We start from the raw sequence: 27,477 nt of genomic DNA on the forward strand, positions 1-27,477 counted from the left end.
CTGCCCTTGTAAGTTTGGGGTGTCCTTGTAAGCCCAGCATGTCTCGGAGACCCCCCCGTGGCCCCCACCCCACCCAGGGCTGTTCTGTGTCACCACCGCTGGCTTGGCCCCAATACCAGACAGCGGGGGCTTATGAGCAACAGAAATGTCTGCGGGGAAAAGCATTCCAGGCAGAAGGAACAGAGCAGGCGAAGACTGGGTCACGGTCGAGGCCCAGCGGAGCCGCGGTGGCTGGGAGGCACGTCGAGGGGAGAGGAGGAGGAGAGGGGAGCAAGGAGGCCCGCGGGGTCCACATCTCTCCCTGGGGGCTTTGGTTCTCACTCCGAGGGGGGAGGGAAGCAGGAGGAGGCTTGAGCGGAGAGGGGACGTGATCTCATTCAGGTTCACGGGGCTCCCCCTGTGTGCTGTGCAGAGTAGACGGTGCTGAAACACGGCCCCGCCACATAGGTTGGATAATGCCTGAGGTCAGCACCGTCCTCCCCGCACATCAAAGGGGGCCCTTGTTGGCCGCGAGTCCAAGATCAAGGCGCCCGCAGATTCCGTGGTGAGGCCCCTTTCCTGCCCCCACGGCGGAGACAGGGTGAGGGAGTGCTGGGCCCCCATCGCCTGGTCCCCAAGCTCCCGCCTCCTAACCATCACCTGAGGGGTTAGGTTGCAACATCTGAACTGGGGGGGACACCGCATTCAGTCCACAGCCCCCAGCCACTGCAGCCTGGGACCCGGTGGTGGGACGGGGACACTGTTGAGTGCACGGAGCTCCTGCCGCTGGCCGTACTGAGTAATAAATGGTCTAAATCTCTCTGTATCCGTTGTTTCTTTGCCAGGTGAATTTATGGAAGCCTGGCAAGCAAACCTTAGGAACCGCTTGCCCATTTCACATTCAGCCTCCTGAATTAATGCTAAAAGCAGGCAATAAATAATCATGTGAACATATGACTATAAACTGCTAAAATACTATAATGAGGAGGTACCTAGGGAGCTTACGGAGTGGGGTGGGAGATGTGGGGAGAGGCAGGGAAGGTCAAGAAAATCTGGGCAGTGAGTAGAGCCTTGCTAAAGCAAAGCTAGCAGAAGGGGCAGCATGTGCAAAGGCCCTGAGGTACACAGGACAGAGTGAGGGCATGTGCAGATGGAGGTCTGGACAGAGGGATACAAGCTGTCGTAAGGTCTGACTTTGATCCTGAGGGCCCAGGGAGGCCCCCTCGAGGTTGGGAACAGGGGAGTTGCCAGGAGATGGTTGATGGGTGGGTCCTCACGCTCTGCTAAGTCCTGCTTTTTTTGTGTGTCTCTTGCCTTTGTGTCTCGCATCAGGAGAGCTGCCTGTGTTTGCTGTCTGGCTGGGGAGTCCACTAGGCCCTCTCCACATGGGGAACCAGCATGAAAATCCAGGGCCATCGTGGAGCACCACACACACTGGCACCTCTGTCTGCCGTCCAGTTCCGGCAGCTCGGACAGGCAGTGGCAGCCCGGAGCCCTTCCCCAAAGGTCCTCGTAAAATCAGTGCGAACCTGGTCCCGCAGGAGATAGACTCGTAAGTTTGCAGACACGACCCCTGATGCTCTCTTCACCCCCCTTCACACACCAGGCCAGGGCTCGGGTTCCTGCAGCCCAAGGTGACTTTCAAAGCTCCAATCACTCGTCAATAAATTGGAAGCTAGATCGAGAAACACACACACACGCGTATATTGGAAGGGGATCTTACGGCCACCCACTGCTTAGGGCTTGAAATTTATTTCTTGAGACTCTAGACCCTGGACCGTGTCTTCCCCTTTGCGGTGGGATCCACGAAGGTGTGCCCCTCACAGGGTCTTTGCTTACCTGGGGGAAGCGAGCCAACACGCATCACCTGCTTCGATCAGACTCTGACCCAGGTGAGTGCCCTTCCAGTGCCGGATGCCGTTGTGGTGATCTTTATTCCTGTCACCCTTCAGTGCAGGCCTCCGAACGCCAAATTCGGGACACCCACCACACGCGTCACCTTTGACCAAAGCCAAACACGGTTCGTTCCATTGTTTACTTTGTGTTTTCCCCACGAATGGTCTCACCTTTTTCTTAAACCTGCATTTATTTGACGGGAGACCGAGTTGGGAGCGGGGTCTGCTCGCCAGGATGAAATAAAGCAGGCAAATGCACTCACTAGACGCTGAGCCCTCAGGCCGCACAGCGACCCGGCTCATCGGACGGACTCACAGGGGACCAGGGACGTGAGATCGCTTTCGGTGTCCGTGATCTGGGCGACCCGATGTCACCGTGTGCGCGGTCCGACTCAAGTTGTCCTATATGTTACTCTGCGGATCATCAGGTGTATTTGTCTACCGATGCCACTGCTGGCGACACCCGCTGTGAATGCCCGCGTCAAGAGGGAACGTTCTCGGAAGCAGGCTGCACAAGAAACCGCCTCCACTGCCCTTCCAACAGGCCAGCCTGCCTGCCGCACCGGGCTTTCCTTACAATTTGGTTATCATGTGCCTTCAGACCGGCTAAGAAACATCCCCCTTCTGCTTCACCTCGCTTACTGTTTAACATTTGCCACGATTTTCTTTCCATGCAAGCCATGATTGTTTCTCTTGAGAAGAAAGAAGAAGAAGAAGAAGAAGAAAAGGAAGATGCGGGGTGGGGAGAAGCCTCTCCCGTCAGTAAGGACTGTTTACGTAAAGGGACCGCAGCTCGGTGGGTCCATTCGCTTATGCAATGGTGGAACACGGAGCCGGATCGCAGTTCATTCTGTAGCTGATAATCCTTTTTTAACCACAACAGAGCCAAATTCTGGTCTTGCAAACTAGGTCAGCGATTGCTAAGTATATACTGCTAAATATATCTTTATAATATCCAGGCTATATCTATATAAACACAATATATCCATGTAAGTATATAATATAAATTCCCTACCAGCAGGCGTTATCTATTTAGGCTTTATTTGGCTACTGTATTTATTAACCATTTGTTGATGCCTCAGAAAGATACTTTTAAACTTAGCACACACACAGGGTAACAAAAAAAAATATCACACACTAGGAAAAGGGATAGGTTGAGATGGAGTTTCACTTGCATCCCTGACTGAGTCTTAATTTCTCACATCCTTCACATGGCGTAGCTTTCCAGAGACGAGCTGTCCATTTACAAGGACATATTTAATTTTTAATTGCGGTAAAATGCACATAACATAAAACTTAACCATCTTGCTCATTTTTTAAGCGCGCAGCTCGGGGGGGTTCAGTACGTTCACGCTGTTGTGCCCCCACAGCCACCTGTATCCCCAGGACTTGTGTCATCTTGGCAAATGACACTGCCTGGAGCCCTAGCCCATCCCTGACCCCAGCCCCTGGTGCCTCCCACTCCACTTTCTGTCCGTGACTCTGACGACTCTAGGGACCCCTGGAGGAACCCTACGGTGTTTGTCGTCTTGCGTCTGAGTTCTCTCACTCAGCATCGTGTCCTCCGGGGTCATCCACCGAAACGGGTCCCGCTGCAGTGTCCTTTTTTTTTTTGAACCTCAAGTGTTCATATTCCACACACACAGTTCGGTGCCTTGCTTTTCCCACTTAGCGGTATTTCTTAGAGAACTTTCCAGATCAGCAGGTACAGATATAACTCATTTTAAATGGCTGTGTAATATTCCATGGAATGGAGCTGCCAGAATTTATTGGACCAGTCGTTTCCAGCCCATTTCAGACAACGCGCGGATGCGTGAACGAACATAGGACAGGATGCCTCCCTCCGGTCATGGGTTTGGGGCATTCACGATTGCATATTGTGGGCATCTAGGCCGGCCCCAGGACAGGTTTTGCCAGAGAGAACGTGGCAGAAGTGATGTGGGAGTACAGGACCCAGACCCGAGCCTTAAGAAGAGCTGATGTGCACACACACACAGTCACAATAATAATGACAGCGAGGGAGGAAACTTTGGGATGTTACAGGTCTGTGTGTGCCCTTGGCAGGGGTGATGGTTTCACGAGTGACTACTTACCCCCAAACGTGCCGAGTTGTGTACGTTACAAACGTGCGGATTTTCCCGTGTCAGTCAAACCTCAGGAAAGTGGTTTAGAAACGAAAGGGGGAGACACAGAGGTTTGGGGAAAGCCGGCCTCTGGGTCCCCTGAGGCCGCCGTGGGGAAAAGGCAAGTCCCAACAGCAGCCGTGTGCGCGAGGCCGTCACAGACACGGCGGGCGCAGGGCACACGGTCCCTCCTGAGGCTCCTCCAGATCACAGGCAAGGCCTGAGGTACAGAAGGACGGGAAGAACACGACCGTCGGGGCTGCCTGTGACTCAGCAATAATCAGCTTCACAAATCATTCAGAACAGAGTGGGATTCGTACAAAGGCTGAAAACAAACACTTACTGCCGGAATGCGCTAAGGACAAAGCGTGTATCGAAAGCACCACGGTTCGAGATGCATCACTAACTTCGGCAGTGGGTAGGATTCCAGGAGGGCTTCATGGAGGAGGTGAGCAGTGCTCTGGGCATTGAGCCATAGTTTGACTTTTAAGCTCCGGAAAGTTGCTCGTGAACGGATAACGGTGTGTGCTCCTTCTTCCAGAATCAAACCAAGGTCAGGGGGCTTTCTCTGAATCATGGCGGGGGTGGGGGCAGAGCGGGCAGCTGAGAACCACGACGAGGTCAGATTTACTGACCACACTGACGTGTCCTTCTCAGCTCATCAGTGGTTCACCTTCCCCTTGGAGCTGGGAATCAAGAAAGATGTTTGAGCAGGACCAGCGTTCACCCCTCCACAGCACGCTCGGAACGCGCAGAACGCAAGGCGCAGGGAACTTTTTGTTTCTGCCGGGTCTTCCTCTGGGCTTCTTCTCCTAAGGCTGCCAGACCCCAGCCAAGCCATTCAGCTTAGACACCTCCTCCATCCACCTTTTCTGTGTCAGAAGCCGAACAGTGGACGGGTGACACTTCAATACTGTGTTTCCTACACCCGCAGTGTGAGAGAGCAACCACTCCTCATCTGTTAGGCGGGCTGCACATACCTTCGACTTCTTTATACGCCTGTCTGCCCAACAGAGCCCTGTGGTCACTGCCTCCTGGGGCCGTACCGCTCCCATCCTTGCCCCTTGGTTCTCTGACTCCCGTTGGCCACACAGCAGGCTGCGTGCTTGCCGAGCAGGACGGAGTCACAGAGTTGAGGCCACGTGCTTGGGTCCCCTCAGCTCACTTCGCCCCTTCTCTCCACCTTTCCTCAGTGGCATACAACCATCCGCGACACGTCACCTCCAATTCGTCTCTTTGGGGGAAATGTGAGTAAGACATCTGCTTTCTCCATTTCCTCATAACTTTGTCCTTTATGACTTGGCACCACTGGGATCCCCCCAAAGCAGAGCCCCCTCGAGCTGGCGCAGGGAAAAGACAAAAAGAGAAGTCGGGAAAATCGACATCAGCTGCCTGGCCCCGAAATACACTCCAGCTGGGTGTCCAATGTGTCTAATGTCCTGGCTGGTCACTCTACTGGCGAACTTTGCGTTTCTGGAGACTGGGGAAAAGGTTCCGATTCAAGGAGCCTGGGATTTTCTTTCCCGACCGCCCCGGTGAGAGTCAGCCCCCTTCAAAGGAAAGTCAAGGTGAGCTCTGAAATATCGCTGAACCCACCGATGCAACGTGCCCTTTGCAAACGCAGTGAAGAGGGTGCCCTCTCTCGCTGATGGAAGCGGGAGTCTGCAAGGGGCCTCATCGCCCACATATGCTGCACGTTTGTTCAAGGACCGGCTGGATGTTGCAAATCTCCACTGGGATTTGCAATTTAAACACTTCTTTTGTTACAGCATGGTTTAGAAAGAGAGAACACAAATTCTGGTAACGGGGACTCCAAGAGCACCCAGCCCGCGCTGGCCCGTGTCCACACTGTTCCTTTGCAGTGGTTTTCTATCGCCCCCGCCCCCTCCTGACTACACTTCGCCCTGACGCTCCAGAGCCCTGCTAAGGTTTCTCCCATTAACTTGACTTCCCTTCACTTCTTAAGAGGACCCTCAGCTTCCGGACAGCGAAGGGTGTTTGGGGCAAACCAGCGGTCCTCAGCCAGGGCTCAGTTTGCCCCCGCACCCAGGGAACCCTTGGCGATCTCTGGAGACATTTTTGGTGGAGGCAGTTGGGGCGGGGAAGTGCTATCAGCATCCGGTGGGTAGAGGCCAGGGGTGTCTCCAACAGAATTCAGAAATCTAAGCTTTCAGGCAGAACGTACTGGTTTAAAAGCCTCCGTATGGAATTGATAAGACGTCCAGTGTCCCAGCCTGGACGCAGAGCTCGGACTCCTTCTCACCAGGCTCCCATAAAGGGAGACGGATCTTGGCCGGGACTTTCACGTGGGTGATTGTTTTCATCTTTGTATCAGCTCTCCGGAGCACTGCTCCATTCTGCTGATGAGAGAGCTGAGGCTTGTGGGCAGTCGTCATGGGAAGGGGGGATTTCAAGGCGGGTTTTGAACCCTTGTCTGCAGGCACCTCCTCTCGCTGCTTGGAAGGCGCTGCCTCGTGCTCTTTGTCTGGCCTTCCTTTTCCTCTTCCACCTAAATCTAAGCTGCATATCCAGGCCTGGACCGGTTACAATTCCTCCAGGAAGTCTTCCCTGACTGTACCCAGGCATCCTCACTGCCCCCTTGGATTCACTCAGCCCAGTGGATCGGGACAGTCATCCTGGTTGATTTGGGTGAGAACCACGCAGTCTTACCTCCCCGCCCACTGAGCCCTTTGAAGGCAGGGGCTCTGGCTCCTCTCCCACCTGCCCTGCACGGAGGACGGCACAGAGCAAACAGTGAACGCACCGTTGCTCTGAGTGGGCTCTCTGGGTGTACCCGTGGGGCAGCGGTTCTGCCCAACAACACTTTTGGGAAGCAAGAAGCTTCCTTGCTGCAGGACTTATCAGAGCCTTGCCACGTAATGGGCCCTGGGACGCGCCAAGAAAGGGTGATGTAAATGGCACAATTATCCGAACGTATGTGACTAGAAAACCAGGGGTCAAAGGGTTTGTTTGGAGCAGTGAGTCACGCAAGAGGGCTTTTCATGTCCTCCCTGCCCCAGCAAATCTGCACAAAGTGGCAGTTTTCGAACAAATTTTAGAGCGAGGTGTTGGTAGGATGGTGGATGTGCACTGAATGGAAGCCATCTGGGGGGAAATGCCGTATCAGCAAGGGCCAGTCTGTTCACGGCGTGAGCGGAGCTGGGACACTAGGTGGAGATGTGCAGGGAAGGCGGGTGGGGAGTGGGGAGGATTTCTTCACGTGCACCTGCTCTGCAGCCGGCCAGTGGGCAGACCCAGCGAGCCCCTCCACCTCGGCCACTCCTGACCTTCCAAGATGGCGCCACTCGCCCCCTCCATTGGGGGACTCATTTTTCTTTGGTAGCGTTCATTTGTTTGGGGCACTGGCATTCTACTGAAGAGACTTTGGGAAATTGATTTCATTTTTGGAAGGTGGAGTGAGATAGCTAATCCCCTAAAGATAAAAATCCCCAGTCACTTCTATTTGGAGTAATGCTTTTTACGCTTGGTTTTTGCTTTTGTTTTTTTTTTCTTTCCTAATTACAAGTGTCTTTATTACTTTCAAAAAAAACCCACAAAAAACCTTACAATTTCGCATCCACGGGGATGCTTAATAGAAGAAAAGGGTCTACTTGGGAAATAATTCGCATCTGATAATCAGATAAGAGGTAGACTTGGAAGGTAGGAATGACTTTGGATGAGTGGGGAAGAGAAAGGGTATTCTTGGTGGGGGGGGGGCGCTGGGATGAGCACAGTCATGAGTGAGAGGAAGGGAGGCCGGTCAGAAGGGAGAGGGGGGTGGGCTAAGGGAAGGGTAGGTATTCGTGTTCATCTGTTGGCTGTGGTCGAGTGATGGGGGCCTGGAATGCCAGGGCAAGACCCCTCCCCCGTCTGATCACCCGACAGTTCCCACAGTGGGGTGTGCATACAGCAGGTGGCACTCGGGGTGACCGTAAGTGGGACCGTCCAGGGTTGGGAGGTGGGAGATACCCAGCTGGCCTGGCTTGGAGGCATGACCTACATTCTAATTTCAAATGCATCCTTCTGTTCATATAAAAGAGAGGGATTAAGCCGAAAGCTCTCTTGGGGCATCGGCAAGCAGGAGGGCAGGCTTTTAGCATCACAAGACTCCGCTGGAATGAAGGGACGCGGGCTCCAGACCGAGCATTTAACTGCATTTACTTATGGCGAACGATACTGGGGTTTTCATAGCCAGTAATGACATGAAGTTTCCCCTTGACACAAATTTATTTAAGTAGCAAAAAGGATGAGTCGACTTTAGTATGAAACACTGGCTCAATAATAATTGTACTTATGATCTGTGGCTACGGCAAGAATCGGGAGTGGCATTTAGGGACATGTGCCACAGACACCCGGAGTCACCACGGGGTCGTCTGAGGTCGGCCGTGGGGAGGGTGGGATTTCAAGGCTTCTGACGAAGCAGGAGAGCGGGGCCCGGAGTTCAGGGCACTGCATCGCTGGAAGAAGGGGGGCTCATCCCACACCCTAGGGGAAGTCGAGGCAACGGCTCTCTTTGTAACCCCAAGATGTAACCTCATAAAACTTTTGAAGGATCAAGGGCCGCTTCAGGAGGGAAAGGCCAGGGTGGAGGGCTGAGTTAGTAAGAGAAGAGCCCAGAGGCACGGCCCAATCCGTCTGCGGGCTGGTTAGTTTACGGGAGGGGTGTTTCCGAGGCTCGGGACCAGACGCTCACCCAAGGTCTCGGTGGGCTATTTCACACAAGTACAGCCGCGGGTCCAACGATGCCTGGGAAGGAAGAACACCGCCCAGGGAGGCGTGTCCCCGGTGCCCCCATCCCGCATTGGGCCAGGGCCACAACCTCGGGGTAGAAATGGCAGTGCTCCCTCCTCTCCATCTGCTGGCGTCCTCCCCAACGCGAAAAGACGTAGGAAAGAAAGGGATCAGGACCACAGGTCCATAGGGACGACGGATAAAGGTGTGGTTGAGCCACACAACGGAGTATCGCTCAGCCACGGGAAAGCCTGATGCTTGTGACAACACGGCGGACATCGTGCCGGGGGACAGAAGTCAGACAAAGACTGACTTGTATGGGACTGACTTTCACTTATGTGAGATGCAAAAAAAAAATCGACATTGTAGAAACAGCATAGCACGGTGGTTGCCAGGGGCTGGGCAGGGGTGGGGGGTGGTGGTCCAGGTCTAAGAGGGGTTCGTCCTGAGGGGGTCCCGCACACAGTGGGCACAGTCAACAATATCGTGTTGTGTACTTGAAAGTTGTTGAGAGGGTAAACCTTAAGTGTCCTCGCCAAAAAAACAAAACAAAACAAAACAAAACAAAACAAAACACCAAAAACCTGGCTGCATCAACTACTTTACAATGGATGAAATCATCACACCGTCCACTTAAAAATATGTACAATTTCGGGGTGCCCAGGGGGCTCAGCCGGTTGAGCATCCGACTTCGGCTCAGGTCACGATCTCACGGTTCATGGGTTCGAGCCCCACGTCGGGCTCTGTGCTGACAGCTCAGAGCCTGGAGCTTCCTTCTGATTCTATCTCCCTCTCTCTCTCTGCCCCTCCCCTGCTTACACTCTGCCTCTCTCTTAAAAGGAAATAAACATTTAAAGAATGTGTACAATTTTATTTACCAATTATATTCAGTAAGGCTTGTCTGAAAAGTGCACGGACCCATGTGGGCTATCTGTACGGTGAAATATTACTCACCGATGAGAAGGCACAAGGCACTGATCCAGCCACCAACCTTGACAACGTGACGCTAAGCAAAGAAAACTGGTCCCAAAGGCTACGTACTGTAGGATTCCATGTATATGGAAGGTCCAGAATAGGCAAATCCCTGGGGACAAAGCAGGTTAGGGGGTCCCAAGGGCCGTGGGGGTGGAGAAGGAAGGTCCAGTCACTGTTCATGGGTATGAGGGCTACTTGTGGGGTGACAAAAATGTTCCAGAACTAGTAGTGATGCCTGAGCAAGCCTCAATACACTAAAGTCCACGAGACTCTACACTCTTAAAGGGCGAATTTTATGGTATGCGACTTACATCTCAATAAAAGACTGTATGATAAACAAAAGCAGGAGAGAGTTGATTTTTAAAGCACCTTTTAAGGGTTCTGGACAGGATTCTCTGAGCACAATAAAGAGCCTATTTGCCACCAACACCATCTTGAACAAAAAAAGCACAGACCCAGGGATCGGACGACTGGCCTTCAAAACCCTGCAGCCCATTAAGCTGCATGCTCATGGGCAGAGTTGCTTGGCATCCTGCTGCCCTTCCTCATGGGTGAAATGGGGACCATTGCCGAGGACCCACACGGCGATGTAGAGACTCGAGGTGCGTATTAGCAAAGGTTCCAGCTAATGGCACACAAACACGCCGACCGACTGTTACTGATAACGACTGACCGCTAAGTGCCACTCGTCTCTCTGCCCAACCTACGGATGCAAAGGTGAATCTCCTGTCGGGGGAGGGACTCAGAGGTAGGAGCCTTTGAACAAAGAGACCACGCCCACGGATGGGCTGCCTTAATGAGCCCAGCGCAGAGGACTGCGCCCTACAGATGGGACCACCCTCTCCTTATTCAGTGGAGCCCCCCTCTTTGCACAAATGATCTTGAAGACTTCAGCACGGAGTGCTTGGACCCCACCCTCCCAGATCCAGCATGCAGCTGGATCCGACCAGCAGATCTCATGCCGACCATGAGTTATCTCGAAGGTGCATCACATGCCAGGAAAGGGAGAGTTCCGCCTCCGGTAAGTTGGTGGCCACCATGTTGCAGGGAGATATTGCAAAAGACTGACGTGGACCAAAATGCTACTGGCTTCCTTCGATGCAAAATTACGCATTGCTTAGGACACATAGGACATGTCTTTCCCATTATCGGGTCCTACGGTACCTGTGTCTTTCATGATCTCTGAGCTATTTTTAAAAAAATTTTTTTTAACATTTATTTTTGAGACAGAGAGAGACAGAGCATGAACGGGGGAGGGGCAGAGAGAGAGAGGGAGACACAGAATCGGAAGCAGGCTCCAGGCTCTGAGCCATCAGCCCAGAGCCTGACGTGGGGCCGGAACTCATGGACCGCGAGATCGTGACCTGAGCTGAAGTCGGACGTTCAACCGACTGGGCCCCCCAGGCGCCCCATCTCTGAGCTATTTTACAATTCTGTAAACTGCAGGTAAACGGTAGCCCTGTGAATGATTCTCGCCAACAGGCACACAAATAAATTACGCGCAGTGGAGGGACAGTCGATTTCTCTCCCCACCCTAGTGGAAAAAGTCAGCTTTCACCCCTTACACATTTACTTTATGGTCTATACATGTCTCTGCCTCACGAATGCTTCTTTGAACAGTTGTAACATGACACATGTTCCCTTCATTAATCATTGCTTAGCTAAAATCTTTCACACATTCATTTTATGTTTGCCATTTTTCTGGGGGGGGGCAGGTGGGCAAGGATTATCCTGTAACAATGTGAAAACTGGTAAAAGTTAGTTATTAATCCATAATCTTGCAGCCAAGAAAGTCAGAGACAGCGCGGGGCTCTCACTGCTCCAAATAGGGACAAAGCGAGGAAGCGTGTGTGCTTGAAGGGAGGCGTGTAAGGTAACTAGAGAGGGAAACTCCCTAGGTGTCCGTCCTTTCCACCCGTGACGTCTGCCACGGTCCACTGTTTACCCACTGACCCCTCAGGAGAGGGGCTGCAAACACAGTTGTCTTCAGGGACGAGTCACACAACGCACGTGGCTGGGCTTGAGATAACGAAATTGGTAAAGACAGCTGAAACACGTGTTCTCTGCCTCAGCTGGACAGACCCAGTGTCAGAGGGACGCAAGCTACTCGGGACGGCCACTGTCGTCTGGTGTTTGCTCAGGGCATCTGCTAAAGCATCCGGGAGGGTGGCGCATGCACAGAAAAATGATGGAAAACACTGGATTCTGGAAGGAGGTCTGCTCGAGACTCATTCATCAGAGAAGTTCTTCCCCGACACGTACGTCGAGATTTGTGAGGGTCCGTGGGTGTTGCCAGCGAGGTTCTTTATTTGCAAAGGAAACTGACAACAGAAAGCCCGTCCCAAGTGGCTGAGCTCCAGTGTGACTGTGGGGTGTGCGTGTACATGTGAGTGCGTGTGTGTGCATGGGTGTGTATTGTGCACGGGTGTCCACACGCATGGGTGTGTGTATGGGCATGTGTGTGCACGTGTGCACATGGATCAGTGTGTGCACACGTTTGGGTGTGTGTGCATGAGTGTGCACGTGTGCATGAGTGGGTATGCATGTTTATATACGTGTGTGTGTGCATGTGTGTGCACGTGGATGAGTGCGTGTGCGTGCGTGTGCACGTGTGTGTGCATGCCTGCGTGTCCTCGTCCTGGCATTTTCCTTCTCGTACCCGTCCTCTCCTCTTTGGGGCTAAGGGGCTTTCCGACAGGAAAAGAGCCCCAGCTGTACTCGCTCTGGCTTACGTGTTTTTTCATACTTTTGCCTAATATGGCCAGGGTTTCACCCTTCAACTCTGCCTTCCCTTCTCATGGTAACAGCATGAGAATAAAAAAGCATGAACACCGGTCGAAAGAGAACGTGGTGGAGAAAGAAAGAATCCAGGGGCTCAGAGGGCAGCAGTGACTTCAACACATCTGAAGTTAGTCTTTGATTTTATTTAACTTTTTTTTTTTTTTTTTTTGGTCTTTCATGATTTTGGCAAAAGACGGCAGGCAATCAAGGTTCTATTTGAAGCAGCTGTGTAAGCAATCTTCGTTTTAAGCGGAGACAATGGAAAATTAATCTCAGCCCGGCGTAACTAAGTTTTCATAGAAACAGTGAAAGCCCCTTGAATATTATCACCCTCCACAGATGTTTGCTGACTGCCCTGATTCGCCAAATGACCACAAGTGGCGTCCAGAGAGCGGGCTCTGTCTGGGTGTCACCTGGGTAATAAAAAGCCGGTGGCATAAACGGAAAACGTAAACCCTGCTTCTTGTTCTCTTCCGTTGACTCCGTGGGTGGAAAATTCTCCGGCCTGTCCTTGTCACATGCAATCTTCAGAAACCTGTAAACACGTGCTTGCACACCTGTGTGAAGGTCAGCGGAAGCACTTTCTCTGCCCCTGTAAGAGGGGTCATTGGTGCCTCTAACACCCGTCTCTGTGAGTCAGGTGGGGTCCACACCGTACTGGGAGCTGAGTTTTGCTGCGGAAAAGAGGCTGTGGCCAGGCCCCGAGGCCTCTGGATGCACGTGTCTGTCATGAATGTGTGACCCGCTTGTCCTGACTGGTGACATCATGAATGGTCCCCACTCTCCTCTCTGGCCTTGGCACGGTCCCCGCGTCTGTCCCTCGGCCGGGAATGCCCTCGCTCACGGAGCCAGGGGGGCTCACTCTCAGATTCTTTCAGGCGTCAGATGTGACCTCTTCCAAGGGGACCCGGCTCACTGGCCCAGCCATGCTCTGCCTCAGTATCCCTCATTGTGCCCACCTCCTTCTGGCAGTACGTACTGACTATCCTCTGCGTCCCCTTCTTGTCCCCCTCCTCTGTCCTCCCACCAGAGAGAAAGGTCTCTGTCTCCCCGTGCACGCAGCCTAGGGGGGTGAGGGCCTGGCACAGAGAAGCATCTGGATGCATGTGTGACAAATGGACGCACGAAGCCGGGGACGGCAGCACGCTGCACAAAATAACGCCCCGCAGCAATTCCTTTTGGGTTTCACCTTGACCGTGTTTTCTCGGGGCAAACTGAGTCCGTTTCCAGAGAGGTGGGCAATCTCACAGCTGGTATGAGTGCTGGGGGGCTGCGGGCAGGCTGGGAGGCGCCCCCCAGCGAGGGTCCAGAGGCACAAGGCATCTGGTTCATGGATTAACCAGACCCTTGCCTTGACCTCATTTCCCTGCCTTCCTCGTCTCCCCGCCAGTATCGCCAGAGGCGGCCGGGCCGAGGTCTTGTTCTGGGCTTCCCCACCGCACCCACTTGGGGAGTCTCCTGATCTCTGTGTCTCGGGGCCCTGTGTGTAGACCACACATAGTAATAACCGCAGCTCCCTGGTAGGGGATGTGGAGATTTTAAAGGAGCGAGTATGAGGTACTTAGGGCAGGGGCGCCTGGGGGTGGGGGGGCTCAGTCGGTTGAGCGTCTGACTTCGGCTCAGGTCGTGATCTCACGGTTTGTGGGTTTGAGCCCCGCCTCCGGCTCCGTGCTGACAGCTCGGAGCCCGGAACCCGCTTCGGATTCTGGGTCTCCCTCTCTCTCTGCCCCTCCCCTGTTCACGCTCTGTCTCTCTCAGCCTCAAAAATAATAAACATTTAAAAAAAAAAAGGCGCTCAGAGCAATGCTGTGTGTGTGTGCAGCACTCACAAAGTACGTGCGATTGTTACTTGTTGGGAATTCAATGTTGGCTTCCTAGATTGGGCGGAATATCCTAAACCACAGAAAGCCCCTTGCGGAACAGGGTGTGAGCATAAATAATAAAGCTGTTGGGCAGAAGCCAGAAGCCACGCACATCGATGGTTTGTTTTTCTTCAATTACATACCCTTCGGCGCCTTCCTCACTGGAGTCCGCTGCCTGCCACGAACGGTTAGACTAAAGGTCTCCATCTCGAAGGGCTCTGCTCCACAAAAGGCATTGGGTCTGTTTTGGCAAGGGACTCACTCTCCTTCTGAACTCTCAGGCACGGCGGGAGGCGCAGGGCGGGAATGTCTTTGCCCCTGGTCTCCGCCTCGGGAAGGCTGTGTGATGGATGTTGGTCCCTGTTTCTTTTAACTTGGGATTCGTCCCCTCCCTGCCTCTCGGTCCGGGTGACGCACATGTGGTCCCGAGGCGTGGCACATGATTGGCAGAGCTAATCCAATGGTGCCATGCTCCGTTCAGACAGGAGGCTTAGTATGGGACCAAAGTGGCAGGAGGACCCCGGAGCTTTGGCCTGGCCCCGGGAACAGGGCTTCTCTCTGCCCTGGCAGACCTGGGAGGTCACAAGGCCGCAGCTGACGTGGCCAATGCATGCCGGGAGGATGGCCCCGGTGACGGGAAGCACGGATGAACCCATACCTTCAAATGGAGGGTGCCATTTTCAGCTGACGGCAATCTGAAGCCAAGCGCCCTTGTGCGGATTCAAGTTTACTCCCTGGGGTTTGAGCTCTCTTTTTTTCTTTTTCTCAATTCCGTTCGGGTTGGCTCTTCTTTCTTTTGAACCAAGAGAACATTCTGGATAAAGACGGCTCTGGGGGGACCATTCCCCGAAGGAGGCACGGAAAGGCCTTAGGACACGAGCCATGCTTGAGCCTCCCTGAGAAGACTTGGAACCAGGACCGGGTGCCTTCCAGAGGGTCAAGGAACTGGGTTTACTCTTCAAAATGGCGCACCTGTCTGGGATATGCGCCCCCACGCTAACTGTTGACCTGGCAACCCCGGGAATGCCTAACGCATGCCAGGCACTGTTCTCATAAGCTGTTTCATTTAACCCTCCAAACACCTGCAGGAAGGAGATGCTATTAGGGTGTCACCCCTGTTTTGCAGATGAGAAAACAGAGGCACACAAGTCTGATAAGTGCCAAAGTTCCCTGAGTCAGTCTGAGCGTCAGGACGCTGGCCGTCTTGTTTCTGAGTCTGAGCTCCGAGCCCGTCCTGCTGTATCACGGGCAGGATCGGGGGATGTAGCTCTTTGTTGAGCTAGTAGTACTCCCTTCCCCTGAGGGAAGAGTCAGCCACAGAGATCACCGCCGTGCAAGAACAGCACCCCACTTGCAGTCGTCCTCAGAAATCACGCCGTAGGATTTTTGTGGGAGCCTGACGTTCTCCAGACTGGGGAAGCAGAAGCGAGCACCAGCATTGCAGACCGGCCCCCACCCCCACCCCCCACCAGTGGTGTGGTCACAACTGACACGGGGCGAACAACATCTCAGAATTTCAGGTGAAGGTGGAACCGACCCAACCCATTGGAAGGAACAACAACAAAAAAAGAGGTTAGAGAGGGAGGGAGCCAAACCATAAGAGACTCTTAAAAACTGAGAACAAGCTGAGGGTTGATGGGGGGTGGGAGGGAGGGGTGGGTGGGTGATGGGCCTTCTTTAATCTGAATGCCTAAAATTCAGGGAACCTGAAAGATCAGAAGTGGCTACTGATTTCTCAAAATCTATTTTGTCTATTCAGGTTATATTACATCACTGACCTTCATGTAGTTCTTAGGGGTCGAGTTATGCCCAAAGACACGTGCTTTCAGTTTTGCAAAGGGAAATCCCCAAATAGGGGGTGAGTTTCTTGCAAAGAACAAAGGAATCAAGGGTAGAATATAACTTGCTCCTCTCAACCTGCCAGGTGCTTTTGGACTAAATACTTCGAATGCCTTTGAATCTCAGTTTATTCACACCCGTAACAAAGACCATACCCAGGACCCAGGTCCCTCCTCCAGGACCCAGGAGACCATACCCAGGGTCTCCAACCCTCACAGGTTTGCTGCGATGATCAAATTAAACATATCCATTGAGTTGCCTTTGCAGACGATAAAGCTCCGTAAGTCACGAGGAATTTTTGTGTCTTACATTCACAGAGCCTTGTTGAGTATCATTTTTAATCTTAGGAGTTCGCATAAGCAATCCTGGAGTGTCTGTAAGAACACAGTGTGAGTTATCTACTAGCGTGCAACAAATTAGCCCCCACACTTGGTGGCTTGAAACAACACACATGTATCATCTCCAAGGTGCCTCTGCAGAGAGCGGCTGCCTCACCGACTCAAACCGGAGACAAAAGAGAAGTCAACCCCCATCTTGTCTAATCAGGGATCTGGGGAGGATCTCTGTCACAACCACGGACCCTTTTGCCCGAACCGATCCGCACCTGCGTGGAGACCGTCCGCCGTCCGCCCCGGTGTAGGAATGTGAGCAGTGGACGGGCTCAGCCCAAGAGCCGGCGGAGTATTAAGGTGACTTGGCTTTTATCTTTAACTGAAGCCTCAACGCTTCCTCCCAAGGTGGAAAATTAAAGGCATGATGGATGAGGTGTCTGTGCCATTTAGCTGGCCTAGTTTACACACCACTGGCGAGGAAATACCGCTCTTGAGATGGAACAAGTAAGGAATAATAAGGACCACTTAGGAAGAATTAATGTGATGTGGAGAATGGAAAGGAAAGAAGGTATTCAGTTGCCCAGGAGAGGCACGGAGATCAGCTTACAGAACCACCTGTCACCGGGTCTTTGAGGAGAGAACCCAGTCAGGGCTCTGAAGGACTGATTTGAGGTTATCAGAGTAACCTCTCCGTGCTAAGAGACTGCCTCTCTTCCACACTTTTTGTTCCCCCTCCAAGAGGCAGTGCTGTATTTCCTCCTGAACAAAGCCCTCGAGCGTTTCTGCCAACTCGGGCAGCTGGGCTTCCGTGTCAGAAACCATGGCGGTGCTGTTGGATGTGAAGGTGGCAGAGAGAGGGGAGGTGGGTGTCCGGTCGTGGGGGGGCTTGTGGAGGAAGTTCGTGGCGGGCAGCACAGCCCTCTGTCCTCACCTGGGCCTAAGGTATGAGCCGTCTGCGTCTTCTCGGACCACCCCTCCCCATTCGTTTTCCATAGGCTCACTGACAATATCGTTCACGCGAACGCGACTGTGCCTCTGTCCCGCCTTCTTCTCACTGTTCGTTTTAGATAAAGACCAGAACGCGCCTCTGTGGTTCTGGCGTCCGCTGCCCTCCGTCCTCCCCACCTTCCCACGGGCTGGGCTTCTGTGGGCTGGTGCGCCATCTTGGATTTGTGAGCGAGGGCAGCCCCCGGTGGTGCCCAAGAAATGGGAGACACGGAGCCTGGGCTTTGGATGGCCACACCTCCCCAGACCCCTACATGACGAAAATGATGTTTTCTTGAACGTACGCTGCCCTGAGCAAGGTTTCTTTTAGCGGCAACTGGCCCCCATCCTAAGGAATTCGCGCCCTGATTGCGACTCCTTTAGCACGACATACTTCTCCATGGCGTTTACCGGTGTTGCAGCGAAATATTTCCTGGCATACTTATTGTTGGGTTGTTTTCCGTCTTTTCACATGGACAGTGAATTCCGTGAGGTCAGGGTCCATGCTCGTCTTGTGAGCCCTAATATTCTGAGCCTGGCAGGCCCTCCATCATTGATTACTGAGGACAAACACAGAAATCCAGGTTGTGAACTGGGACCCTCCAGTCGGGCTCGTGTGGTCCAAAGCTCCCCCTGGGAGGGTTTAACAGGCAGTCAGGATGTGATTCCTGAAGATCCCCCACTTCCCGGGATTTGGGGAGCCCTTCTGCTCCCTGCAGGTCTCTGAGTTCCGGGCGGCTGGACACGGAATACCGAGATGAAGCGGAAGGATGTTTCCTCATGACGAGCAAGGGTCAGGCTTGGGCAGAGCCGTGGGATTCTTGCCAACTGGAAAGCCGTCTGCAGAAAATGTCTGAAGAGGACTCCACCACCGCCCTTCCCAAAGCCTGGGGACGCCCGCCCTGCCTCCCGGGATGCCGTTTGTCCCACACGTGCAGCTCCCCCCCCCCCCCGCCAAAAACTTATTCCGTCATGTATACAATGAGGCCACACGCTCCGCCTCAACAAACATGCTTCACGCACTCGGTCTTTGGCAAACGGTCCTCACGGTCTTAACACAGGGGCCCTCTGATCCTGGCTCCTCGTCCAAACCACAGACGACGTGCCCCACATCAACATATCGTTGCAAGGTCGTTCACGTATTGGTTCACTCAGTGAGTACTTCGGTCCCTGCTCTGGGCCAGGAACCGATCGAGACACGAACACAGAGGTGAAGACTATGGGCAAGTCCCTGCCTTCCCTCGTGGAGTTTACATTCTTGTGGAGAGGGACAAATAGTAAACAGTCACTTCACGCTGGTGAGTTCCAGAAAGAAAGTCAGTCAGGTGATCGGTCTGAGCGGTCACAGGCTGCCTCTTTGAGAACACAACGTCTAAGCTAAGACCTAAAAATTAGAACGATCAACTCACAGAGTCCAGTCGGAGGAAATGGCAGGTGCAAAGGCCCTGCGGCAGGAACAAGTTTGGCGCATGGGGTAAAGGAAGATGGGTGACTGACGAGAGAAGCATGGGGGTAAGATCAGGAGGGTGGGCAGGGCCAGATCCCCCAGGGCCTTGGAGGCCGCGGCCAAGAGCTGGGGTTTTCTTCTGGGTGTGTTGGAAAGCTCTGGAAGGTTGAGGCTATAGGGAGTTCCGGGATCGGATTTTCCTTTAAAGAGAGTGTTTCGGCCGTTTAGAGAAGACTGGATGGCCAGGGTACCGACAGCGAGCTCAGCTTAGGTGAGGGTTTATAAGTGACCTAAGGTACAGCCTGTTGGAGGCACATGGTTGCAAACAGTCCCATTCATATAGCAGACGCACTGCACGCCCAAGGGAGATGCTCCGGGAACAGGGCAGGTCCCGGGGCCATAAATGCCGCTCCAGAGTTTCCCAGGAGAGACCAGGATGGATGGGGTCAACAGCCTGCAGACCCACAATTCCCACGTGAAAGAAACACTGCTCTCAGGCAACCCGCTAGTCAAGTCATCCGTGAAGAGACAAAACACAAGCATCACGAGGTCCAACAATTTGTCAGCCACGGGTGGCTGGTGGCGTGGACCGGCACAGGGTAACACGTCGGTGTCCACAAGACTCACAGAGGCCCATGCCCTTGTACCAGACAGCACACTTCTGGAACTTGCCCCACAGACACAGCCACAGAAGTGCAAGGCAGCGTGTGGACAAGGTTAATCAGAGCAGCAACTGGAAGCAAAGGACAAAAGACCCTAAAGGGGTTGGTTTAGACAGTGGACGCTCTAAACCAGTCCAGTTCGACAGTGGACGCCATAATAAGCAAATGCTATAAAAAAAACAACAAAAGGATAATAAGGACCTTCATGGACCGACATGGGAAACTTGCAAGATACATGAGTAGGTGGAAAAGAGAAGCAACGTTGTTCAAAGCTGGAGGGTGTGCTTGCTTCGTAGGCGTGGGATGTCTTTGGAAAGGTGTGCGATAAAGCGCCAATGTCAGTGGCCTCCGGAAGGGAGCTGGGTACGTGGAGGGCAGGGGTGGATTTCCGCGTGTTGGTTTGTCTACATTTTCAGTTTGGAACTGTGTGAATGCATCACTGGTCCTCCCCCACTCCTCCAACAGCAACAACAAAAAATTAAGAGCAGAAAATAATAAAAGCAGAAGGGGAAAATGTGCCTTAGTAAAGTGACAGATTACAACAAGCCTTCGACCTTTGGGGTTGGCTTATGAATAGTCAAAGCGAGCGATATTCAACCCACAGGTGCCCGCAGGTCGCCGCTGTTCCTCTGGCACCTGGCTCTGCCATCCCTTAGACGGTCAGGTTGCCCTGAGGGTGGGCGCAAAGCCCAGAGCCAACCAGCTACTGAGACTCCAAGAGAAGAGTGAGCCAAGAGGGTCAGCGGGGGAGACGGGGAGGAAAGTGAGCGAGATGGAGTTCCAGTGCGATGTTGGGGGCCCAGACCAAGCCAACAGGACAGGGTGGCTCTGTGATTGGCATGTGCCACCACGGGAAAGAGTGCCATGCCTTGTCACAAAGATAATGCAAGGCAGTCTGGGCCACTGCGTAAAAGTGTCAGGAATAACTGAAGGAAGCTTCGCTCCGTACGAAACACAAGAACCAGCACTCTCTGTGGACCCTTACCGTAGACTGACATCTTCAATCTTCATGAGCGACAAATGCACCGCGGTTATTTACCATCTCGCTTTCAGAGAAGACCCAAGGAAACGGACTAATTTGCACAAAATCACATAGGTCCCAAGTAGAAGAGCTGAGACTTGAATCTGAGTTGCCTGGCTGGCTCCAGAGGCCAAGCTATTACTCACGGCGCCATATTGCTTCACGGGATGCGGGACGATGGAGGCACTACATGACCCAAGCTTTTACCGTTCGGGCACGAAAATACATTGTTTTTAAAAACGGAAACATGATGGACCCTTGAACAATGAGAGGGTTGGGGCGCTGACCCCCCGCGCGGTCAACAACCCACAAATAACTTTTGATTCCCCCATTCTTAACTACCAAGAGCCTGCCGTTGACTCATCAGGTAAACAGTCAACAGACACCTATTTTGTGTTCTCTGTATTCTCTCCGGCATTCGTACAACAAAGCAAGCTAGAGAAAAGAAAACGCCACTCAGAAAGTCCTAAGGAGAGAACACGCTGACAGTCCCGTGCTGTTGTTTACGGAAAAAGACGTGCCTGTGAGCGGACCGAGCACTGCCAACACACGGTGTTCAATGGGCAGCTGTGGTTCATTCCCACTGCCGTTCACCATTTTCTTGTAAAGACCGGTCAAGTGTGGGAAGGACCCGGATCCCTCAATTTAAAGGAGTCACGGTGGAGAACGCCAGCATCTCTCGGCAGCCCCGGGCGGGGGTGGGGAGTTGGAGGACTCTGACCGTGTCGGGTATTGTGCCCAGAGCGTGGGGTGCTGCAGGGCCATAGGGCTGCTCTCTGAGGGCCACCGACAGGGCGACCGCCTCAGGGAGACAGCTGCACCCGCGCCTCAGCATAAGAGGGGGTCTCTGTGGCAACATCAGGGGCTCTGAAAGCCACCTGCTCGGGTCGGAGGCCACAGCCTCCCCTAAAAGTCCATTACTGGTCTGGCAAGAGCTCCAGAGATTTCTTAATGTGCTCTAATAAGTCATCTCAGGGCAGATGCTGAGAGATATATTTACTTTCCACGTTTTCGGTTTGGACCGGGGACCACATGTCAGCCCGTAATGGAAGGAAGAAAATAGAAACCCTTCATTCTGGCCAGAAAAAGCCTTCCATGAGGCTCGGGTGCATAAAGCCGAGAAGCAGGCCTCTAGAGGCGGGGAGGGGCTGGGAACCGGACAGGGCTCTTTGGGGTAAGAAGACAAGCCGTGTCCACGTCTCCTCACTCGGGCAACTGTTCCTTGCACTGGGAGGCGACCCCAGAGAACGGGGTTAAAACGCTCGCCTGGCCCTGAGGACCTGTAGGGGGTGGGAACACCTCAACCTTCCCGGGAGCCCCCCGTCTTCTGGTTACATGTTGCTCTGCCACAAACCGCCCTGCAAACCTAGCGGCATGAAACGATCACTGTGTCTGTGATTCAAGAATTCCAGAAGGGCTGGGCTGGGTGGAGCTGGCTGGATGCATCCTCTCCCTTGGTCCGGGGTCCTCCCTGGGGTCTCTCCACGCGGGATAACTGGAGGCCTCGGGGCAATGGGGCTGCCTGCCTGTTGGCTCTTTTGTGACCCAGCTCTCTCCAAGCCACAGGGCGACCCTTGTGCTCACAGCAAGCTGGTCACAAATGTCACCCGTGTTCGAGGGGAAGGATGAAGGCTCTACCTTGTAATGCCGAGTAGCGACCTCCAGGAGAGCACACAGCTGGGGGCGTTGAGAACTTGACCGTTGCAAACGTGGTTGGAAAACGCACCCTCTCGTACACAGGGCCACCGGTCATTCGCAGGGAAACTGAGTGAGCCCACACTCACCGCGGGGGCTCCGGGGAAGTGGGCAGGGAGGCGCACCGCGCGTCCCGCGTTGTGAAGGCTCTCCTAGGCGCCATGGTTCTAACGCTCAGGGTCTAGTCCTTCTCTGTAGAAGCTGATCCCTCTGGGGAAGCCGGGTGCCTCCACTGCAGGCAGGCTCGATGGGATGAGGGTCCATGGATGCTGGACGCGCCCACGACACCACTTGATGGAAGGAACCCCACGGCTGTTTATTTCGGACAACGGATCAACGTCGGATGCCAGAGCCAGCGCTTTGGTCTCCGGGAACATCTCTTCTCCCAGCCTTCTCAAAGCTTCCTCTCGAGCTGTTCTCCACCCCCAGGCTCTTCTGGGAAATTCTCGTGGGTGGGGGGCTAGTTTGTATACGTGCCAGAAAACACCAGGAATCTCCACCATCTTGGGCTTTCGCCTCTGGCACAAACTGGCAGTGGGAGGACCCACAAAAGGTGCCCATCAAGGAACTCTCCTGCCGCAGGTGCTGACGTGCGCCCGTCGTGCGTTGAGAGCGGGCTGCGTGGGGACACTGTTGGCTTCTTCCTCTGGGGACCTGCCATGCACACCTACACCATCGACCGGGAGAGTTTTCACTTGGGACACCGGCACAGCATGTTTCCTGCGGTATCTTCCAAATCTTCTTAAGAAGAAGACGCGGTCTGGGCAATTTCCTTTAGGGAAAGGCAGGTTATCTCTGTGGACCACTCCCCGAAGCTTCGCTCAAGCTGTTCATACGAAGCAGCTACGAGAACGTTCATTTTCCAGAATTCTCCGGAAACAAATAGCCGAGCATCGTCACACACAGAAGGTCTGTGATCGAGACCGCGTGAACGAATACTAACGGGCACTTTATTCCCCGTTTTCCGTCATTTTTGCTTTGGGAAAAGACTCTCCTTTTATTACCTGCCTGACTTCCTTGTCTCTCCTGCAGCCGAGCTGAAGCCACGCGGGCGGGGGATGCCGCGCGGGCGCTGCTGTTCCAGGGAGAGGGGACAACGAGGTGGTGTCAGCTGGGGTCCAAGGAAGGGCGGGGACCCAGAGCACGTCTCTGGTCTAGACCGCCTGGCAGAACAGAAGCTAGGTGTCAAGTGGGGAGGGAATGAGGGACCGCAGGCCACAGGCGGGTTCCCTGGAAGGGCTGCCCCTCAAGAGAGCTGAGGGCAAACACGAATAAGGAAGCAGACGACAGACATGTGCCTACAGCATCTGCTGGAAACACCGGGGACCCTGGGCTGTATCTGTTCAGGAGGGGCCGTGTGGGGGAGAATGCGGGGAGCGGAGTCTCTGAATGGGCTGGCCTCACTCCGCAGTCCCTTTAAAAGAGGGCACCGTCCAGGCCGGGACGGCTGTTTTGCTGCTGTGTTGCTGTTTTGCCCTAAAGAAGGCAAGTATGATTTCGTCCACAGCAGAGCACGTGATGTGCTCAGACTGGCCACTACTCCCACGCAATTCACCTGCTGGTGGACAATGTTCCTGAGCGACATTCCTTTTCTTGTATCTGCGCAGTGATTTTTAAAAATCTGAGCAAATGGGGTGTCTGGGTGGCTCACTTGGTTAAGCATCTGACTTCGGCTCAGGTCATGATCTCACAGTCTGTGAGTTCGAGCCCCGTGTTGGGCTCTGTGCTGACAGCTCGGAGCCTGGAGCCTGCTTCAGATTCTGTGTCTCCCTCTCTCTCTCTGACCCTCCCCCACTTTGCGCTCTCTCTCTCTCAAAAATAAACATTAAAAACTAGAATAAAATAAAATACTGAATTCTTGTATCTCATAGCGTAATGCACATTAGAAGCTAACGGAAGTACCTTAAATGTGTATCTTCAAGGACAGTATGACTAAAAACGAAGGTGATTTTAAAAACGCAGAGCAATTTAAAGACGCTTCAGAGAAAACTCTTAAGCGAGCAGCGGTCCAAGCGGTCCATGACACGGCGTGACTTTGGGCGGGTGCCGGTGGGTGCTGAGATTTGCCTGCAGTTTCCACTTTCCAAGCTGATTCCACACCATTCCCTAAAACGTCCTCGGGATAAGTTGCTCTTCTGATTGAATGAGCCGGGATCATCCCCTTTTAGTGCAGCTAAGCACACTCCCGCATACAGACGGTAACATAAACCTTGCCCCTTCATCACCTGGCTTAAGTGAAATGAGGCACACCAGTCCATGTGACGGGGAGGACAGGGGACACACAGCTAAGGCAAGGCCAGTTGAAGCCACTGGTCTGGGAGCCCCGTCCCTCCGTCTCACGGCCTTCCTACCTTTCTGGATTAATCTCTGCAAGTCGTTTCTAGGTCACCTGGAGTAAGGTCCCGCCCCCCCCCCACCCCCCACCACCTGAGGTCTCCTGATTTCAGGTGATTTCAGAGAGGGCGGGGCCTCTGTGCCTGCATATTCCTTCCTCCTGCCCCCCCAGGACACCTCACAGGCACCCTCCAAAGCCCAGAAGAACCTTCAGGCTGATGGCTAAAGACAGTTCCCAGTGACCCCACCTCCCGGCACCCTCCCCTCTGCGTCCTCCCCTGCCCTGGAGTGTGGCCCAGACTTGCTTCTCATGAACAGAATACAGCAAGAGTGTTTGGATGTCCCTTGTGAGATTAGATTGTAAATACTCTGCCCCCGTTTGCTGTCACTTCTTTCCTCCCTGGACCTTCTCACACACGCTTGACCTGACGGAGAAGGACGCCCGGGAAGGAACAAGAAACTGAGACCCCCAGTCCTGCCAGCCTCGAGGAACTGAGGCAGGAGTCCTGCCAACGGCCACCTGATCCTGGAAGTATACTGTCTCTGCTGAGCCTTCAGATGAGACCCCGGTTCCCGATGGAGACGTAGACAGCGGCTCGGTGAGAGACCCTGGGGTAGAGACCCCGATTCAGAGGTGCCTGAATCCTGGTCCACGGAGGCCATGAGATAATGAGCATGTGGTGCCTGAAACTCGGGGGTAGTTTGTGACACAGCAGTAGACGACTCGTACGCTTGGCCTTTGCTCCACGGGCAGAGGAAGCGAGCCCTTGGACCTTCCCCGTCAATGAACACCCTTATTTGAAGTGTGGTCTTTCTGGGCCAGGTCCGCAGCATTTAGGTCGCTGATGGGGGTCGTCTGGACCACAGTTAGTGTGTTCAGCGGACATCAGCCTGGCACGGAGCACAGGTGAACCAACCAAGGATTTCTGCAGAAAGTTGTCTCTCCTCGAGGGAGGCAGTGAGCACGGGACGCCCATCGGCGGTGTGCTGGGAAACAGGCTTTGCAACAACCACCGCGAATAAAGGCTCACCCTCTCGGCAAACACACCTGAGCCCAGAGCGCGCTTTCTAGAAGATGCAGAACAAACAGCGTGGCCTCCGGGACCCGTGAGGACGTGCCAGCACAGCGCGCACCTCCCTCACTTTGAGGCTCCTGATGGTGTCACGAAGGACGATTTCCACGCCTGACTTCACTGCTAATGAACACTTCCGCTCTTAACTTGCCTAATCAACCGCAGGATGTACTAACGGTCCTTCTTGGGGGCAATTGTGGAAGAGGCTGCTGTTTGGAAGCCGCTCGGGGCACCAGATGTTTTCGCTGGCTACCCGTGAAAGGGAGGACCGAGCACAGGGTCTGCGATCACAGAACTGGGCGTTTCCACACAAAGTAGAGAATTTGCGTTATTTTTCTTGGCAGTCTCGTAGCGTTCACTTAAGAAAACGTGCCTGGTGCGGGGCTATTCTTTTCCTTTAGTGCTGCTCTCTTCAAGAAAATACACAAAGAGAAGGTATCAGGAGCCCTAAAAATGATTCAAACTTTTTGGTTCTAAGAAGCCACCTTAAGTGAAAAGAGAAAGAGATAAAGCTTTATGTGGACGGTAGTTTATTGCTGCATTGTTTATAAAAAGAACAGTGGAAATGTCCAGAGACATGGGTATGGCTATTGACGGAATGTTAAATCTATACGACAGAATACTGTGAGGCCGTTAAAACGTTGCTGAGGACAATTTAATGTCAAGAGAAAATGTTTACAATAGAAATGAAAGTATCCTAAAACCTGTAGAGATTATGATACCAGATTTGTAAGATAAATAAACAGATTGCACATTTATTGTACGTATAAAATGCTGGGAGGAAATGAACCGACTTATTAGCACTGGGTTATCCTTGGGTGGCAGGGTACTGATATATTATTTAACGTTTTTTCCTTGCATAACTGTGCTTTACAAATACTCTATGAGGCGCCTGAGAGGCTCAGTCAGTCCAGCGTCCGACTCCTGGTTTCGGCTCAGGTCGTGATCCTAGGGTCCTGAGCTCGAGCCCCACATCGGTCTCTCTCTGTGCTGATGGTGCAGAGACTGCTTGGAATTCTCTCCCTCCCTCCCTCTCTGCCCCTTCCCTGCTCTCAAAATAAATAAACTTAAAAAATACTCTAAAAGGAGTATGTATTGTTTTTATATGCAGAAAACAATTACTTTAAAGGGTAATCCAGATGTCCGTGGAGAATGTCACACAGCATCACGTCCTTACACACGATCGCCACCAACTGTCACCCCGTCTTCAGTCCCTTCCTCATTGAAGACTGGGCCTAATCCTTTACGATTCAGACATCAATTCCGACGCGTGTGTTTCCTCCCCCCCCCCCCCCCGAGCAGCTCGCCGACACCAGCTGGGATCCTCGGGTGCCATGTGATCCTCACCCCATCCACCCAGAGGTGGCGTCAGATCCCCCCCCCCCCCCCGGTGTGAGGGGCTCCATCCCATAGGACTGTCCCTCCCCATTGCAGGTGCCGGTCACCGGTCCAGGCTATAAGCCCGAGGTTCCCGTGACCCCCTCCTTGGGCTCGACTGATTTGCTCGAGCAGCTCACAGAATGCAGAGAAACCCTTACTGACCGGGTTAAAGGATGTTAATAACTCAGGGGCAACCACACTGAGGAGACACATGGGTGTCGGGAAGGGGGCACAGACCTTCATGCTCTCTCTGGGCACCACTCGCCCCGAGCGCCAGGGGCTCACCCACCTGCACCCTCTCTGACACCGTTTCTTTAGGATTTTTCTAGAGGCCTCACTACAGAGGTAAGGTTGATTAAGTCAT

The 27,477-nt window shown here is 53.4% G+C and overlaps 1 protein-coding gene across 1 annotated transcript in view; it reads right to left on the minus strand.

Moving 5' to 3' along the window:
- Positions 1–27,477, minus strand: part of TMEM132C (transmembrane protein 132C) — a 306,611-nt gene that overhangs the window by 84,412 nt on the left and 194,722 nt on the right. The gene's annotated exons all lie outside the window — the stretch shown is intronic.

Source organism: Prionailurus viverrinus, chromosome D3, assembly GCF_022837055.1.
Source record: "Prionailurus viverrinus isolate Anna chromosome D3, UM_Priviv_1.0, whole genome shotgun sequence".
Classification (NCBI taxonomy): Eukaryota; Metazoa; Chordata; class Mammalia; order Carnivora; family Felidae; genus Prionailurus; species Prionailurus viverrinus.